General features: G+C 47.0%; 1 long non-coding RNA gene across 6 annotated transcripts in view; it reads right to left on the reverse strand.

The window, feature by feature from the left end:
- Window positions 1-19201, reverse strand: part of LOC129785401 (uncharacterized) — a 266771-nt gene that overhangs the window by 40399 nt on the left and 207171 nt on the right. For all 6 annotated transcript variants that reach the window (XR_008749459.1, XR_008749462.1, XR_008749463.1 and 3 more), the window contains one exon: window positions 7918-8199. This is a non-coding gene — a long non-coding RNA (uncharacterized LOC129785401). The remainder of the gene's footprint in view (window positions 1-7917; window positions 8200-19201) is intronic.

Here is a 19201-nt window from a genome sequence, read left to right on the forward strand (position 1 = left end):
TTACATTAAACAAGTAGTCTGCAAATGTTCTCAGTGATGGGCTCTGCGGTACACGCGCTCTTATTTCCAGGTTATGAGTGTCTTAAAAAGAAAATGAATGTTAACTACTTGGATTTCATGTATTTATTGTTCTAATACTCGCCGATTTCTCTAAAAGCCCTAAGGATACAACCTATCGTGTTAACTGTATCGGAAAGAATATACACATTTTCATATTATTTTTTTTTTCCTGAACCTGCTAGTAACCAATCTAAAGCAAACTATTAAGCAGTCTTGTGGAGATGGGAGATTGCAGCTCCATTTTTTGTCCTTAGCTGCAAATAGAGGTTTAACTTGCAGTAATTAGGTGAGAACTAGCCAAGCATCTTACTATTATGATGCTTGTTAAAAACGCTTCTTTTCTGCATCTGCATTTGAGTATGTTCCCCTCCACTCTTAATCTTCTTATGGAAATGAAGGCGAACGGCAGGGAACCTGCAGAGACTCAGAGAATGTCCTTGTTAACTGGAATTTCTCAGCATTGCTAATTAGCAGAGTTTGACGACCACCAGTATTGGGGAAAGCTCTGTTTAGCCACTCACAAACCCTTCCGAGGAAGAGCAGACTAATTTTATTTTGTAATTAAAATCTGAAAAGGGCCCTATTTGACAGTTAGGGCTATGAGAGTTTTATCTCCCTGTGAAATAATTACTGCCTTGATAACTCAATTTTCTGCAAAATGTCAACTGTGAGCTCCAAAAGTTTTAATTTCATTACGTTTAAAAAAGTGCGAAGACGAAAATGTACAAAGAAATTTCTCCTTCCCCCTCTGATGCTGTAGCAGCCCAGCGCTCAGGAGCCCAAGTTAGCCAGGGAAGTTTTGCCGCACTAACTCTACCCCAGTCTCTGGGGAATTTCAAATATCACATGGTGACTTTGCGGTAGTGTCCCGAGGAAAAGTTGGGTCAGATATTTCTGGAATGCCCTAGAATAAAAAACACACTTCGAGTGGGGACGGGCCCGGGGCAGGAGGGCAGGAGGAGCCCCGCTGCCCGACCCGCCAGGGCCGCCTTTCCCCAGCCTCCTGCACGCTCCCGAGGTGGGCAAAATGCGACATTTCTGCAGCCAAATAAATATCTCACACAGCGACGGACAAGACCCACCGACGACCGCCGGGCCCGGAAGGGAAGAGCTCACATGAACTTGAGAAGTTTGGAGGGGGCGAGGGAGGGCGGCGCGCCCGGCCCGCACCCCGCACCCCACCGGGGCTCCGCCGCTGCCCCGGCCCGGGCCACCCTCTCTGCGAGGCCCGAGGGCGGCTGTGAGGGGGTCTGCGGGGAACCGAAACGCTGGAGCAAGTGTAATCCACTCTGCTTACGTTTTGGATATTTTTTATTATTATTTAAAACGGTTTAATCTCCTTTTTGTCCCTGCCTGTCCAGCAAGTAGCCCGATTGTCGCTCTCAGAAGTGGCATTACATGTACAAACCAACGAGGGGGGCGAGTCACGACCGCTCCCGCCAGAACCCATTTCGCCCAGTAATTTCATTCAAGGGCTCTAAGGACCCTTGAAAGCCGGGGAATGCAGAGGGAGCTCCGCGTCCCTCCCGGCCTCCCCTTTCATCCTCCTTCTCCCTAATGAAACCGCAGGGCGAGCACACGTGCGGCCGGGCGGCCAGCGCACGGCCCGAGCCTGCTCCGAGCCGCGGGGCCCGGAGCGGCGGGGGACGGCGGGGGACGCGGGCGCAGCGCGGCCGGCCGCCGGTCTCTGCCCCAGCCTGGCCGCGGCGGCACCGCCGTGCCCTCCGAGCGGCCCCGCTGCCACCTCCCCTCCCGGCCACCGCCGCATGACTGAGCGCGCTGCTGCCGGGGGCTCGGGTGTTAAAAAACAAAACGCGGAGAGGTTAAGGAAAGAGAGGGAAGAAAACGAACAGGCTCTACTTTTCTCCAGTGCTACGAGCAGCGAAATTAAAAAAAAAAAATAAAAAAAAGCTTAGATCCTGGGACTAGTTTAACGGACACAATAAACAGCAGAAAACCCGACCCGCACACACCACCTCTCAAAGTCGCTTTCAAAAGGCTTCTCAATAAATGGAGAAGCCGATTGTCCAAACACGCTTCCAGGACTCTTCATAAATAGCCAACAGCCTTCTCAAACTCTCCACGATTTTTCCCCTGCATCTGAAATAACATTCCCCGGACCTCCTTCCCAGAGGAGAGTATAATTGAAGCCCGTACTTTTTCTTACATGACCTTAAAATAAATCAGAAAATCAAACACCAGTGGCGAGGGTAAACTCAGGAATTACTGCACAACATAACGGGGTGAAATTACAGTTGAATGTAGGCCCTTTAGCGGGAAGGCAGCTCCCTCGAGCAGGATCCTTTTTGGCAGTCTATTTAAAGTTATCTTTCCTTCCTAGTTTTATAAGAACAAATGAGTTTTCTTTTCCCATTGTAGATGAATGAACTCATGTATATTAAACACAAAACCCCTCCTGAAGAACGCTAACTGCTTTGCTTAAACCCACAAAAGCACAAAATTCCAGAATTGAAGGTTTCCAGTTCCTGAATAAGTCCCCTTAACTCGCTCAGGCTCGCAGGAGAGAGAGATTGGGGACATTTTCTGAAAGTCTTAATGCCTGGAAGGGGCTATCTCAAATAGAGATGTACTGTCTTTTGCTAAAGTTGAGGCTTCTATTTTATTTCCCTCTTTCCCCTTCACCATCTTTGTGTTGACTTAAGAAAATAATGGTCTAAAAAAGTGTCTGTTCATGGGATCACACGTGTCGCCCAAATCAAATGAAGTCCTCTTTGGCCCCAGCGCAGTTTTGATGGAATTATTCCGTCTCCTCCATTGAATTCACACCGTTTCCCAAAGAAACTCTGGCAGTTTCAATGGGAACGCCTGAGGCACAGCCTGGGGTGCTTCAAGGTTGCTTCTTTCCTCAGCGCACCTCAAACCCTGGCATCCCGAGGCATGGGTTGAAAAGTACATTACAAAAAAAAAAAAAAAAAGCAGCCCTTTCCAATGATTCTCAGATCACTGACACGATCGCCCATAATGGAGCCAAGACGGTGACTTTTATCTCGCTGTTCCTCATAGTCCTTAATTTGGAGCTCATTGACAGGACAGACGGTAATGACACTTTCAGAACTGTTATGGTCTAGAGTGACAATCTCTCCATCTCGCCCATGGTTTATTGACACCATGGGCTCATTGTGTCAACTTAGGCTTGTGATTTCAGAATTCTTCAACGACGGGCTCGTTGGGGGGATTTTAATTCAAATTATAGACTAGCTGTCTATACTGTGAATTCATATTTAGACGGCGCTTAATCGGAGCAGAGAGACGGTGCTATAAATAATAACAACACTTCCCATGTGTCTATCCGCTGTCCTCCAACCAAAGACCTGAAAGAGCTTTTGCTGGAGGAAGCCCGGGTGGCCGGGGGGGAGGCGAGGGTGCCTCAGGCCGCGGGGGGACAGGCAGCGCCCCCGGGGCAGCAGAGGGAACCCGGGCTGCCTCCTCGCCACCCTCTGCCCAGGCTTGGCCCACGGACGCGTGTGCCAGCAGCGCGGGCAGGGGAAGCGGTTCAGGCACATAAAGATCTGGAGCACCTCTGGATTGGGTCAGGGGTGTGTGTGGGGTGTCGGGGGGGGTGGGGTGGGTGGTGTCACAGCCCTTTTACCCTGGAAATCACGAGTGAGCGCGGCTTCTCCCAGCACCCCGCGTGTCCCCGCGGGAGCCCTCCCGGTGGGGCCGGAGGAACGTGGGCGAAAGGCCCCGGGGTGCCCACCGGGCTGGGCGGGCTGCGGTGCGGGACGGGCAGGGGCAGAGCTGTGGCGGGGCAGGTGCTTAGAGCAGCAGGTGCCACGGAGGAGCTGAGGGAGAAGAAAAAAAAAAAGGTGACGAGGGAAATGCGCATCTGAAGTTGCTTTTCTGGTATGTTTCTTCCAGACTCCCCTTCCCTCGCCCGAGAGAGAGCTGTAGGAAATGTCGGCTTCCAAAACTTCCTTCCAAAAGACATAAATAAACTAAAAATGCATTTTTCCTCCAAGTAGAGATGAACGAGGAGCACAGAGCTAACCCCCCCCTCCCTTGCTGCCAGCTGTCTGCCAAGCCTGGGACCCGATCCCAGATTTACAGCATTTGCTCCCTTGAGTAACGTCCGCAGCACAAAACCCGGCAGCTGAGTTATGGACCGAGCCCAGGAAAACCGCATTTTGGTTAAACCGATCGCTCGGGACCCTTGATTTTATGTGCCAACTTCTGCCCTTAGGGGGGGGAGTTTACGACCCCTTTACAGCCCCCCTCACGGCTGCTGTTTCTAAGGGGAGCACTAACAGCCCCTCTCCTAGAACCGGGTTAATCATTCACCTTTCAGCAGGAGTCACTAAATTTTTTGTAAAGTGCCTCCTGACGTTAAACCGTGTGTACCAACCGCTCTGTACTTTTTCCGTTTCCTGTGGTAATTGACATATAATATCTCTGTTTATAGCTAGCTTGACAGATCTATACAGATGTATATTTGTGCTTAATTTCAGAGTTATATATACTCAACGCATGCTAACTAAAGAAACAGTAAAGGAAATCTGGGAATTCCGTTGTGCAGGAAATCTGTGCGGGGCTCTTGCTATTATTTATAGAAAATGCTATGTCTTTATTTTGGGCGCTCTTACTACAGAATTGCCTTATTAAGAGTCTCAAGCGGAGATCAAACTGAGGGAATGGAGAAAGTATACTCAGCGCGACAAACACTAATCTTTCATAAAAATCTATTCGTATATAATTTCTAAAGTGAAAAGTTTATTGTGAGACCAACAACCATAGGATTCATTTAATAGAAAAACTGCGGAGTTATGACTTTCATCCAGGCTGTCCACAGGAGTTATAAAATAACCCCAATTTAGCAGAAATAATTTGGTTTCCATTAGTGTTTCTCTTCACACGCAAGACGCATAAACCGTGCTGGGTAGCAGCGCAACTCGCAAACACCACCATTAAATGCACTACACAGAGCTATGCAGATGCCTACAAAATAAGTAGCTAATTTATCTAAAAAGTTGGTGACAATGCAGCAGTTCACATATTTTGGCTAATCGTTTTATATCACCCAGGTTTCTTTTAAATCTGTCGTCTCCACAGTGAGGAAGAAAAAACCCACTCCAGGCATTCACTTTAGATAAAGCTTCTTCCTTTTCCAGGAATTGGGGGAGGGGGGGTGTTTATTTTGCTCCGTTTGGGTTTTTTTTGGGGGGGGGGTGGGGGTGGAGGGAGGTGAGACAACTTTATTGCTTCGGGTTTAAACACATGCCATTTAGAAAATTTTTCTTTAATGAAAAGGAAACGTTCAACGCTGCTCACAAGTAACACCTGTCAACGCTGACTTATTTAAGACACCTTGGGAGGAAAACACAAGCACAATCTTCTGAAAGGCTGGCGTTTACTGACAGCACTGGAACACCGAAGTTAGGAACGAGGGGAAATTCATCCTTACTTTTGTGCCTCATGCTGCCAGTAAAGAAGTTGATCTTTTGAGGATGCCCCGCTGCCTGGCGAGCAGAGCTCAAGCTGGCGGCGCGGTCCGCAGCAGCACCTCTGCTCTGCCTAGGCGTGGGAGAGCAACACAGAATGACATTTCTAGACAACGCAGGCTTTCGGAAAGCTCTGCTTAGAAACAAAGCTGTGACGTTTTAATTTAATTTTATTTTTTTTTTTTAACATTTGTTTATCCACAGAGCAAACAGCACAAGCTGAAGGTGGCTTCCCTTTCTGTGATTTCTGGGCTGGGCTATCTGCTCACCTTGCCTGTCCCTGCTTCACCGTGCTTACTTTAAAGCCCCCCCAGCGACTCCGAGCCACTTCCAGGCGCCGGCTTCCCCCTCGCCTTTAATCCCTTGCACGCGCTCGCGCTCTAATTGCGGGCGCAGCCTCTCCCGCGGGTTTCCCGCGGGCAGCAGGGAGCCCCGATGCGGCCGACAGGGGGCGCCGCCACCCGCGCTCGGCACCGCCTCCCGCCCGGCGCGGCCCCGGAAGAGGGGGAGAGCCCGGGGCTTAGCGGGGTCGAGTACAGATCTTTAGTCTTCGCGGATAAAAAGAGATTAAAGGCTAAATTCTTCTTCTTCTTTTTTTTTTTTTTTTTTTTTATCAATTTTAGCCAACTACGAAAATGTAGAGCTTTTATCCTTTGATGTTTCCCAGAAAGGAACTGTTACATAGGTTGTGAAATTATATCGTTTCAGAGCCAGCGAACCAGCCGTGGAGTGGTAAAATAATTTAATTAAAAATAATAATAATATGAGGACCCGAGCTTCCGCAGAGGCACTTAAAAGCTGACACATGCCCCTCCGTCTCCCTTCTCCCTAGCGCTCCCGATGTTTCCTGACTGCCGTTTGATGAGAATAATTAAAAATAAAATAAACCCACGCTAAATAGGGGCTCGCATCCCTCGTTTGCGGCGCGTTGTCCTCACTCTGCCTCTACATGACCGGCCTCTGCCGCACAGCCCTGCCCTGGAGAGGCAGAATACCGCACAAAAGCAACCCACTGAAATCATAAATCAAATGTTGGTCTTTTACCATAGTAAGCGTAAATAAAATTGTAACCGGCTACCCACTTTCCCCCTACTACAAAAACTCTTCACCTGTATTTAAATAGCACGTCTTTAATTACAGCAGTTGGGGATGTATAAGGCTGAAATGAAATTAGCAGTCATTACCAGTCCTTTAACTCTGTGGTGCTTTTGATCAGCACTAAATTAGCTTTCCAGTCCTAACAAAGGCTCTATAGCAAGCAGTGGGCTGTAAATAAGACAGCTCGACCTGCCCTCAACACCTTTTCTCTTGTCAATCACAGCTCTATCATTCAGCCCAAGATTAACCTTTATCTACCAAATTCTTACCTAAAAAAAAAAAAAAAAAAGAGGGGGGAAAAAAAGAGGAGGAAAATCCAACCTCAACTTTGCTAACTAACTAAAAAGAGCTTCCCTTTAAATAGCATTATAACGAGCCGAAACGTCAAAATCGATCTCTTCCCACACCAAACTGCCGTGCATCTGAAGGCAGCGTTAGACCGAGGCAGTTACATGTATTGATTTGTTCTCAACTTCTCCGGGCGCGGCCCCCCCGCGCAGCCAGAGCCCTGTCCGGCGATGCGTTGCGTCTCCCCTCCGGCGCAACCCCATTTTCAGCGTTCGGGGCCCGGGGAGCCCCGCCGGGGTGACACCCCCCTCCCCTGCCTCCTCTTCCGCGGGAGAGGGCTGGGGACCGGCGGCGCGGGCGGGGAGCGCCGCCACCTCGCTGGCAGGAGGCTGCAGGCTGCGCGCCGCGCCGCCGACAGGGGGCGCCAGAGAACAGCAGCCGCGGGCGCCGCGCCAGCGCTGCGCGCCCCTGCGCGCCCAGGTAACCCCCGCCCGGGCCGCCGCACCGCACCCCGCGCACAGCCCCGGCCGCCCCTGCGGAGCGCCCCCGCCGGAGGCACCTCCCGGCGAAGGAAACAGCCAGCGCATCGCTCGGAGCGGCGAGATGGCTTAATGCCTGCCGCCGAGCGGGGTGCGCGCTGCGCATCCGGGAGCTGCCCCCCCGCTCCTCGGCTCACCCCACGAGGGAACGCCAAAATAGCAGCCCCGTCCGGAACGCCTCGGAGCGGCGGGGGAGCAGCTCGGAGCTCCCCCGGGCCGTGCGCTCCGGGGGAGTGGGGCAGGCGGGCAGAGGCAGCCTGCGGACGGGGAGCGCTTCTTGCCCAGCGGTACGGTCGCGATCAGCTACCGCGCAATTTCAGCCGAGCCCAAACCCGGACACGAGTCCCCGAGGTTAACGCTGCGGAGCTCAGAGCGGCGGGTCGTAGGTGGGAGCTACATTTCCAGATCATTTTAAAGGTCACGGGGGAGGAGGGGGGAAAAACTGTGAATGTCAAAGTTGTGCTGCGGCTACTTACATGTCGGTGCCAGCGCAGGGTGGTGGCTAGTTAGCGGTTTGATTGGCAGCTTAAAGCGAAAGTCCGCGTGGACTCCTGAGCCCGGCTCAGCCCCGGGGGTCTGAGCACTTTTCACCGGACAGAGGCAGTTGAAGGAAGCTCGCACGTCCCCTTCTCCTCTCCTCTCCTCTCCTCCTCCATCCAGGACAGAGAATGAATCCATTTCGGTTTTTCTTCCCCCGGCTCTCCTTCCGTTTGCCTACACATCCTCCAAGTCCTAGCCCTGGCTTTTAACTGCAGTCCCTGGAACAAGAGGGGAAAAAATCGTTTATGGCTTAAAAAATCCAAATGGCTGATTTTTTCTGTGTGTGTTATAAGAATGCACCCACAACAACAAAAAAGTCACTTCTCTGTCCCCCACCGTACAGCAGAAGAATAATAAAAAAGCTTTATATTTTTGCAGTGGGTATTCAAAGATAATTTGATGCCATTGTTTCTGCTACAGATGGTTCTTTTTAATACAATAACACTGCTCTTTGTGCATACTACACACAATAAAAATCGAAAGCGTTCTCCTGAATAACCATTTTGTTCTCGCTTGTATACAGGCCAACAAAAGCTGCCGTGAGGTAATGGGTTCTGTTTATTGAAGCCATAGAATAGAGGTTTGATAAAGATTTTTGTATATAGGGGGAAAAAATTAAAATAAAGACCTCGCAAGGTCGAGCTGATCTCTGCGTATTTATTACCACTGAAATATTTTATCAATATATTTCTTTGAGTTGCAGCTGCAGGGATCCGTCCTCCCCTCCCCCCGCGCCCCATCCCTAATCAGCCCAAACATCTGTTTCTTTGCATTTGGGGAGATCTGTAGTCGCAGGCAGACCTAAAAATCCAGACTTGGAGAGCGAGCGGGGCAAATCAGCTCTGAGGCGAAGGCAGCGTGCGATGGAGAGGCGAGGCTGAGCAGCCCCGGCCGTGCGGTGCAGGCGCCTATCTTTGTGTGTGGTGTTCTGCGACCCGCTGCCCACGCACACGCACACACAAAGGCGCACCCCGGTGCTACCGGCCACCGGGATTAGCCCACGGCATTTCCAAGCGGGCGGGCACGCGGCGGGGCCGTGCGCTCCCGCACCCTCCGCAGCGCGCAACTCCCGCGCAGCGCCGCTGTTGCGCGGCACCGCCTCCCGCAAAGTTGCGGAGCGCCTCGAGCCGGCCCCGCAGAGCAGGCTCCTGCTCCGGCCCCTCCGCAGCGCCGGGGCCGAGCCCGCGGAGCGCACCGGGCAGCAGCGACCGGCAGCCAGCGTGCACCGAGGGTGCTGCGGGCTCCAGTGGAGTTCCCGTGCGTTGCGAACTTTTTGCTAAGTCATGAATAAATTAGCACCGCCGAAAGGGGAAACACATATTAGAAGGCAACGCCAAGCCCCACAGCTGGTTTTGTCTTGGAAATTGTTTCACAGGTCAGGAATTCTGCGCCCGAAAGTCTCCCCGGTACCCACTTTTGCATCTGGTTACGGCTGCGGCAACTCGAAGAGAGCCCCAAAGCAAAAGAAAGTGCTTAGACAATAGGGCTCTGCGGGAAAGTTGTTAGTCAGTGACTGTGTTTGTCTACCTTTCTATAGGAATTAATGCCACAGTTCTCTGTGCCTCTGTAGCCTGGACTGACAGTAATCCACCTCTGTGACTTCTGCCCTTTGTGTTTTCACAAAACTCGGCTCACTTGTAGCGCGACAACAGCACGGAATAATGACTTTAACCTTCAAACATTCTTTAATTAGCTTTTTCAGCAAACTAAAAGATGCTCAAATGAGCCCTTTGACAAAAACTGACCTGCGCCTTCAAATTCTACTTTCACTTTTGGGTCTAAGTCGTTATTGGTTCACAATTCGTCTGAAGTCATCTAATAAGGGATTATTTAGGAACTATTACCCACACGCCAATTAAAGCCTCTCCGATGAAATTCGGTAGACAAAGATAAGCATCAAAACGGAAAATTAAACTATTTGCACATGGCTTGTTTTTCAACAACCCATTTTCCATCTCAGGATAAACATCTTCCCGCCAGCTCGCTCTGCCGGAGCGGGGCGGGGAGGGTGCGGGGAGCCTCTCCCGGGCGGCTCGGGGCGGCCGCGTCCCGGTCCCCGTCCCGGTCCCTGTCCCGGTCCCTGTCGGAGCGCCTGGCCGCAGCGCTCCCGGCCGGCCCCGCACGCCTCCGCACCGGGGGGCCGTGCCTCCCGTGCCTCTAGGGGCCGGGGTGGCTTTTCTTTCCAGGCTGAACGCCGAGAGAAGGCTCGCAGGGAAAGTGATAGAGCTCACCTCCACGCACATAGTTCAAGCAACCTGCTGTCATTTTGCCTTTACATACCGGGGGGGGGGGGGGGGGGGGGGGAAGAAGTGGCATAAAAGATCCAAACGTGCCAAAGTTCCGGAAATCGTGCAAGAACTTTCCTGAACTGGGAAGACTCGGGAAGAAAGTACCGATTCTCCTGAAGAGGTATTTTATTTCTCTGAGCAGTGAAGGAAAGGTATTAGTAGAAATGCGCGTTTTGCTGCCTACGGTGGTTCTTTGGGTTATATGGGAACCAGTCTCTGAATAGTTTAATACCGACTTATCAAGGAAAGATGATCTTTTTTCTCTTTCCAGACAAAACATCCCGACGGCTCAAAAATTTTATGTGGTTCTTAACTGCTGTATAAAAATTTTGGAGTTTCCAGGCAAATTGCAGCAGCATCCTACGGCAAGCTGACAAAGAGATTCCAGGAATGCCACGCATCTAGGAGGGAACTACGAATCCCTCTCTTTAGCCTGAAGCACGAAATTGGCTTAAAGCTCATTTTGCAGATAACCAGAAACGAAATCATCAGTGCGTGGACCGGGTGGCTGCAACTTTCTAACGCTCAGCAGCAATATCTCAGACTTTCTGGAGGGGGTGGGTGGGGTGGTGGTGGAGAAAAGAAGAGTGTTGGAAGGGCTCTAAAAGAAACTCGCATCTCAACATGCATTTTTCGCCCTGGTCTGGGGAGGGCTGGGCTCCCACACGGGCATCGGTACCCTTAAGTCTCTGTGCCGAGACCGATCCCACGGGATGGGGAAATGAACGTCCTATATTTTGGCTTTCAGAATTCATTTTAGACTCGGAACAAAACCACCTGCACCCAGGTGCATAGATAAAATAACAGATCACTCCAAATCTGCGAAATATATCTGTATCTCTATGTTGCATATCCAAACAGAAACGATCAGCAAGGTGTCTGTCAGACGCGCTTTCCCGCAGAGGGGCTGAGCGCCAGGTGTCTGCCCCACAGCTGTGTCCAGGAAAAAAAGAATTTCTGGACTGTGGGGCTCCTGCCCAGGACAAACCACTGACCCTGCTTTAAAGGAGAGAGGAAGCGCCAGGCTGCTGCTGGCATTTCTCGCCCCCAGCCGATATTCCTGCCCTCGCTGCGTCCCCGCGGGCTCTAGCTGCTCCGCCACCACCTCTGCCCGGCTCTAGCCGCCCCCGGACCCGCTCCCCGCCGCCCCGAGTTAATCTTCCCGGAGGAGTTCGGGCTAACCCGCAACGGGACACGTCGCGCTCCGCACGCTGGCCCGCTGGCAGGGGTTAAGGTGTAACACCGGCGGGGCGCACCGAGCCGCCGCCTTGCCCCGGCCACGCGGGACCGGAGGCGGACGGGGACGCGCAGGGCGGCTCGGGCGGCCCCGCTGCGCCCCGGTGAGCCCCGCGGCCTGGCTCCGCCGCACCGCGCCCGGGGCTGCCGGGGGGGTCCGGCCCGGCCCGGCGGGCAGAGCGGTCCCGCAGCCCCCGCGCCGCGCAGCCGGGAGAGGCTGCGGCTCCTACGTCCCTCTCCGCGGGGGCACGGGGCGGGCTCGCTCCCCGGCCGCCCCCCCGCTTTGCCTCTGGCGCTTTTTCCCGGGGAAAAGCGCCTCCCAAATGACCCTTTCCAGCAGTTCTCCCCTCGCGTTTCATTTTAACAGCGTTCGGGCTTTTCTAACCAAAAAGCTGCGCGTGAGAATCCCTGTGTGCCGCCGGCGTGCGGGCAGGGACAGAGCCCTCGGAAAGGGGGGACAGGCTCCCCACCACCCTGTGGCCTTGAAAAACGCTTGTGACACACCGAGAGCAGGGTTTTCTCGTTGCTCCCCCCACCCCTCCATGACACGATAGTAAAAAAACACAGTTTAACGTGAAGAATCTGTAGTTTACAAAAGCGGCCCTTGAGGAGCTGCAGGGCTGCACAGCGGGCAGGCCTTTCGCTGTATAGCAACGTACAGGAGAACTTTAGATGTGCTTCCTAAAACTGGAGATTTTTCAGCCGTCCAGTTTTGCTCATGGTTGCTATGGGAGAGCCGAGACCTGCTCATTTAGTACCTCAACATGTACTGCAATGTTTTTGCTATGGGTAGCTGCGGTGCTGAATATGCCGTTACTGAAAGGTGACCACATGGTATAGGATACATTTCTCCTGGGAAAAAGAGCAGAAAGGATAGCACCAGTAATATTCTGTAAGTATTTTCTCTAGCACTTGACGCCTTCATATATTCAGTTCTTTAGATGGCAACTTTATTTGGAATGGGACTTTTTTTACACACTAAAGATGGATCTATCGAATAAACAAAACTTGTTTGCAATAACTATTCCATTCCTGTGTATGTTACATCTGCATCACAAATACGTACTGATTCTGAAAATGTTTTGGCAAATAACAACAGTGATTAAAATAAATAAATAGATGATGTGCACACAGTGTATATATACTTTACACTGTACCTCTCTTACCCATGCACATGCTATACATTGCACATATGATCATATACAATCTAGTGCCTGGTACATACATGGCATATAATACTGCACATTTATAAGAGTCAGAGACTCCCTTCACACATATTTCTGCACATGCACATGGAGTTTGCATGTGTTCTTACATCTTAAATGATGTGAGAAGCATAATTTTGAATGCTAAATTCTGAATATACTACCATGGAGTAAGATGACAATCCACAGCCTACATGCAGGTCATTTCTCAAAACTTAGGTTTTCATTACACGCTTATAGTTGCTGTTAACAGACTGGAACTGGCAGAGTGGCAGTTTCTTCATCATCTATCACTTAAGATATATGGTGAATTTGGGGAAGTTATTTTTTTTCTCTGTGGTTTCTGTACGGTTTCAAGTCTACCATCACCACCTCATTACTATAACACGTCTGATCCCCATAGCCTGCAGTGACTTAGTGACTTTGTGAGGTAAGTTAAATTTTTTTGGAAACAGCCAGATTTAGATAGACCCTGGCAATGTTCGCCTCCTGTTATTCTCATTTTTTCCCCAATATTTATTTTTACTCTAGCCATTACAAAACTCAAGATAACTATCAGTGTCCATATTGGGCCACAAAACATTCTCCTCAACACTTCTTCCTCTGAACAACATAGGCTCTGGGCAGGAATTCCTCTGCATTATCTGAAACCCTCCACCAATATCACAGAGTAGCAATTCCAAGGTTCCTGACAGGTCAAGAAATCCAGGTTATTTAAAAGAACATTAATAAATGAGAATATGCAGAAAAGAGGGATAGCTATTTGCAGCAGGAAAAGGGCAAACCCCTCAAACTGTAGCTGTCACTGAATTAAAAAGTATACAATGGATTAGATATCAACCACGTCTATCAAATCCAAGGCCCAGGAACCTAGGGGGAGGGAAGTGTGTAAGAGCAGATGCTTAGAAGGTAAACCACCCCAATTAACCTCATTATCTGTTACAAATTTGTACTATTAATATTCTGGTTTTTTCAAATCACTATTGTTGTTGTTGTTGTTGTTGAAGAGAAACTGTTGACTATAGCATATGCTTTGCTCTAGTCTCCCAAATCAGCATTAGCCTTCTTAAGGTCAGGGGAATGTATCTTAAAACATTCATATATTTTAAAAATATGTATTGTTATTTTAATTGGCACTGTGGATAGTTTAATTTGTATCTGTATTAAATTAAACATATGGTGAACAGGGTATAATAGATTTTCTATAATTTAGCTGCCAATGTGGCAACAGAAGCCAGTTACTCTCACCAGCAGACTTGTCAGTGGTTTGTTTACTAGCTTATTTGAATTAAAATAAAGCTTCGCTTCTGCTGACTGCACATCATTATCTATGAGACCATAATCCTGCTAGCAAATCCTATATCTTCCAGAACTGGCTCTTTTGTTTGGGATTACTGAGAGCTTAGCCTATAACAAAGAGGAATAAGGCATCCCTCTCATCCTCGTAATTAAGTGTGGGGAGTAATTTAGAAACAAACCCAGAAAGATGTACAATTTGGAGTTCTGCTTCTATACAGGATTGGGGAACAGAAGAGGCCAAACACTGATTATGTTAGCACAATGTTTAAACTATTAAACTACTGTATAACAGGAATCCAGCTTTTAAAAAGAAATGGCAATGTTCAACAAAGTATTAAGTTGCTTTACACTAGACAGTTTTTGCTTATCTAAAGGTATGCTGGAAAATTTGGGTGGAGCTTGAAGACCCAAGACTATTTTCAGTCTCAGTTTTTCTACATGCACATGCTACATACATGCCACTTTTATAACATCTCAATTTTTAAATTAAAGAGCATAATTTAATAGATGAAACTTGATCTGTGTTATAAAGTATCTCTTAAATGATTTAACTATTTTTGAATGAGAATATTCTCTAGGAATAGGAATGTCTCTGGCAGTTGAACATGTTTGTTTAAGTGCTCTATTTTAATACCACCACCATTTACATTTTCCTTTGGGAAAGCAAGTAGTTTGAAGCTGTTAGCATTTCACAGCCACCTTAGAAATGACCATAGCATTCAGGAAGAGAATAAAGAATATTTTAATATAGGTATTCTGAGGTCAGTAAAATGTACATCAGCAATCTTTTGACTTTGTTGCTCTAGCTGTATTCATGTAATCCAATTCTCGCCACTCAAAATGAGGGTTATGTTATACACAAGTTGTAGAAATTAATAACTGGGTCACAAAAATAGAAGTCTCAGGAGTATACAGATACACAGTATCTATTTGCAGAGGGCTAATAAGGACAGGGGTTGATTTATAAAAGTCTTCGACATTAATTGTCACAGATGGGAATTCTGAGGACCTCTGTGAAACCAAACGAGGCCCTAGTGAATTATAAAGCAGGTCCTTAGACTTTAAAAACATTTAGGCAAAGTGACAGTTCAGAACATCTGTTAGCCTTCTGTCTGAGTATAAACTGGATGTCATGGAGTGCACAGCTGTAGGCATTTTCTGCCTCTTTTTTGCCAACATCTGTCACAGCATTACAGTAATATAGGTAATTATCAATACCTCATATAAACTGTTTGCTATTTTAATTTCTGAATAAGTAAAATTAGCATTATACTCTTCTGCAAAAAAAAAAAAAATCCAGAAGGGGAAGAATATATGTTCCCTTTTAAAGCTGAATGACAGAGCTGATCATTTCAGGAGAGCTGAAATTCAGAAAAAATCTCTACCACAAATAAGGTCCTTAGGATAACATAAAAGACTTAGGTGAGAACAAGTTTAAATATTCTCCCTTTCTCTCTCTGTCTCTTAAAAAAAGACATCTGAGTCTCATCTGTCATAAGCAAAGAAGATCAGTAGCAAGAAAAGATAGGAAACCGCTAATCATTTATGGTTTTTTCCATTCACAAGCAGCTGTCAAATGATGTATGTTTTACCACAGTAACAAAGCCAAGGGCTCATCAATACCAAGCAATTTTACTGTCAGTTGGTCATCCTTCTTCTCAACATCTGCAGTAAGAAAAAGAGATCACCTTGCAGTGATGCACAGCAGCTCGACCTCACTGGCTGATGATAAAGCGAGTGGGGTAATAACCTGCAGGACTTTCAGAAATAAAAGTATATTCTCAGGGTCCCCCAACAACTGAACAAAGAAGGGTACACAGGAAGAGCCACTCCAACAAAAGTTGGCCTTCAAGCCAACTTTTCAGGACCACATTGGGTCCTTTTACACACCAAGGGACAGAAACCACTGTGCAGTCCTGAAGATCATCTATCCAGTTGTGGACAGCACCGAGGTGATTTCACAAAGTGACCAGGTATTTTGGGTTCCTCAATTTTGGAGGCCTAGGTGATACACTTTATAAAAGCATGGTTTGCACAGGGCAGTGGCTTATCATTTTTGATAATAAGGCTCCTGTGAGGTGTTGCTAGCTGAAAACCAAAAATCATCAGCCACCTTTGGTAACAGTGGCCCACTTGGTGGTTGCCTTAATGAGAGTGATTTTGTTACTGCCCTACACAGTCTGTTAGAGCACGGGGTAAAGAATGGTAGAACAACAAAGCAATATGCTGTCAAACAGCAGCAGTGGAGACCATATCAGTCTGAACTTGCAAGTATGAGCCTGGTGACAGAAAATAATCATGTGGCAATGAGTTTTACGGTATTACATAGAAGCGACAATCACCCCCAGCTCATAGTTATTTTGCTTTGACCACAAAAAGAATAGCACCTCTGCTAGAAGTTAATGTTCCAACATGGAAAACCTGAAAAAGTGCCATTAGGTCTTTTTATAAAGGAGGCATATAGAACAAAGTGGTCACTAATATGCTATTTTTAGTGCCTGAACTACAGTCCAGAAGATAATACCCAATTACTTGATATAGTGCTGTATATACTGTCTGAACAACAATAGTGGACTGAGAAGCAAGAGAAAGCACCAGAATATGGTTTTGAAGTCATTCAGATTTCATGTATTTTATTTTCTTCTAAAAATAAAGGCTTTGAAAAGAGGTGCAGTGTTGCCCAGGTTGAAGGAGGGGGGCCAGAGAAGAGCTGAAAGGGAGATGAGAGCAGATGGAGGTTGAGAAAGAAGAGAGAGAGATGCTGACTACAGGAAAAGATAGCTAGGGCACAGATAGCCAGAAATCTAGAGAAAAGAAAGAGAAAATGCATCTGAGGTGCACAGTCAAAGAAAGGCATCCACGTAGCTGTAAGCCTGTCATATATGTATGTACCTGTAAGAAAGACCATGTTCAGGCCAATTTATACAGTTGGGGACAACACAGGATTTTACTTATCCCACTGTCTCCCCTAGTTTCCACTCTGCTGGACTGTGAACTGTGGTGGCTGAGTTGCAGATGTGTATTTTTTTCATAGCCCCAGCTAGCAATGCAGTAATTTTACTGATGCCATAGAGGGTAACTGCGCCAGTACAGTTTGAGACTGATCCAGCAGTTTCAGAAGGAGAGGCACAGAAACCTTACTGTCTTGCTTTCTTATTTTCCCCTTCTCTGTTTCTTACTGCCTCTTCAGCCTTTATTACATGCCCCCTCCTATTTTTCTCCTCATGAACAGTCAAGATTAGCTGAAATTGTGGACCTACTCCATGCAGTCTGAGGTCCACCACTCTAACAAAGACGATTTGGTGAGAAGGACCGTTCCTACTGTGGTCCTAAGCCACTTGTGAGATGTTTGTAGGTTGTGACTATTTCTTTCAAGAGCTCCATCCCTCCACCAATTACCACTCTGGCTTTTCTTGCCTACTGCAACTCTGTATCCAGGTGGATGCTAAGCAGATTTTAGCAAATTACAAGCTGCAGGATAAATATTTTCCTCCTACTTTTGGTTTCAATGCTAAGGTTCTTAAACATTTATTTTAACTCTTGCAAATAAAACTGTCTTACATATTCCCATCACCCTACTACCTAAATGCATTGTTCAAATGCCAAAGAGTATGTGAGCTATTGCAGATCACATAATAGATGCCTACACAATCACTATACTAGTAATATTTATTGTTGAAACAGACTGTTTTGTAAAGAGCTCTGAGATACCTAGGCCATAAAAAGTGTGATATAAAACAAAATGCTATTCAGTTCAATAGATGTCTGATAAGAAAAGAACCCTAAAATTTGAATAGTTTCTCCTCCCCTTAATCAGCCCTAACAATGGTACCCCAGTCTCAGTGCTCCTGCACGCAGCAATATCTGTCTTTTAAAGAGAGGAATGGGAACGTGCCGCTAACAGAGAACGCTCATTGGTAGAACATTGTTAGGTGTTTTATAATTGATAGTTTTCAGCATCGGCACAAAGGTAAGGACTTTAGCCTTGAATACTACCCACTAACAATATACCCACATACAGAAAACTAGTGCTAAATGTATTTATTAAAATAAATGCTTTAAAATAGTCTGCTTTTCATACAAAGTAATTATCTTACACTATGTGTAAAAGGTACTTTTGTAATCAATGGTATACAACCAGCTTCAGATAGAACCACACGCACCCCCTATTACACACGGTGATGCTCATCAGACTGCATGGCACTGAATCATTTCATTATGTTCTGTAGCTTAATTCTTCAATTCCTGTAGCTTCAGTTGGAATTCATCCAGATCAGCCCTGTTTTCTAAGATGAAATCAAAATACTTCAAGGCCACAACCACCAAATAATACTATCACCTCTAAACAGAGAATAAGGTATTTCATACTTTTTAGAGGCTCATAGTTCCTGTTCTAATTGTGCCAGGGCAACAGGGATTTTTTTTTCTCCTTTTCTTCTCACTTTTTTTTTTTGTTGGCACTTCTAGCCTATTAATTACCAAAGGACAAGAGAAATATGTTGTGAGTATGGGTGAATTCTGTAGCAGTCAAAATAGAAAGTAGCAGCCAGCCGGAGAATTTTAAATGCTTTAAATTTTCACAAGTCCTGCCTAAGAAGCTAATCACTAATAAGCTAATGCACTTATTTTTTTATATATTGGATAAATTAGCACAGTCAAGAGATAAAAGAAAATAAAAAGCAAAAAAAAAAAAAAAGAATAGTAACAGGTCATGATTTTTCCACTGAACCAGACAAAAATAGTAGAATTAGGTAAGTAATCATCAGGGTAAAATGTTTTAATTACTAAAAATGGTTAGTTTCATTTGGTTATCTGTAGAATCCTATAATCTCTTTTAATTAATTCATTTGCAAGTATTTGGATGACCATCAATTTATTCATAAAAATGTTTGAGAGTTGCAGGCTATGCAAATTCTGTTGCTAATTAGTTAATGGGTACATTCACCCTGTCAGTGGCTGATGATCAGATACTTGTGCTTATAATTCTTACACATACAAACATTTTTTCATACAATACACCTGAATGTCTCTGTACTTGCACAGAGTGGACAGCACTGATCTTGAGCGGCTTTTTCCCCTGAGGATCAGTGTTTCCATGGCGAGTCCTGTGGGGATCTATCTTGTCTTTTCTTCTCCACAGTAGGCATTTAGGGATAATAAAATAGTTAGTGGAAGTATGTTCTACACTATTT

The sequence above is a fragment of the Falco peregrinus genome, chromosome 12 (genome assembly GCF_023634155.1).
Source record: "Falco peregrinus isolate bFalPer1 chromosome 12, bFalPer1.pri, whole genome shotgun sequence".
NCBI classification, from domain to species: Eukaryota; Metazoa; Chordata; class Aves; order Falconiformes; family Falconidae; genus Falco; species Falco peregrinus.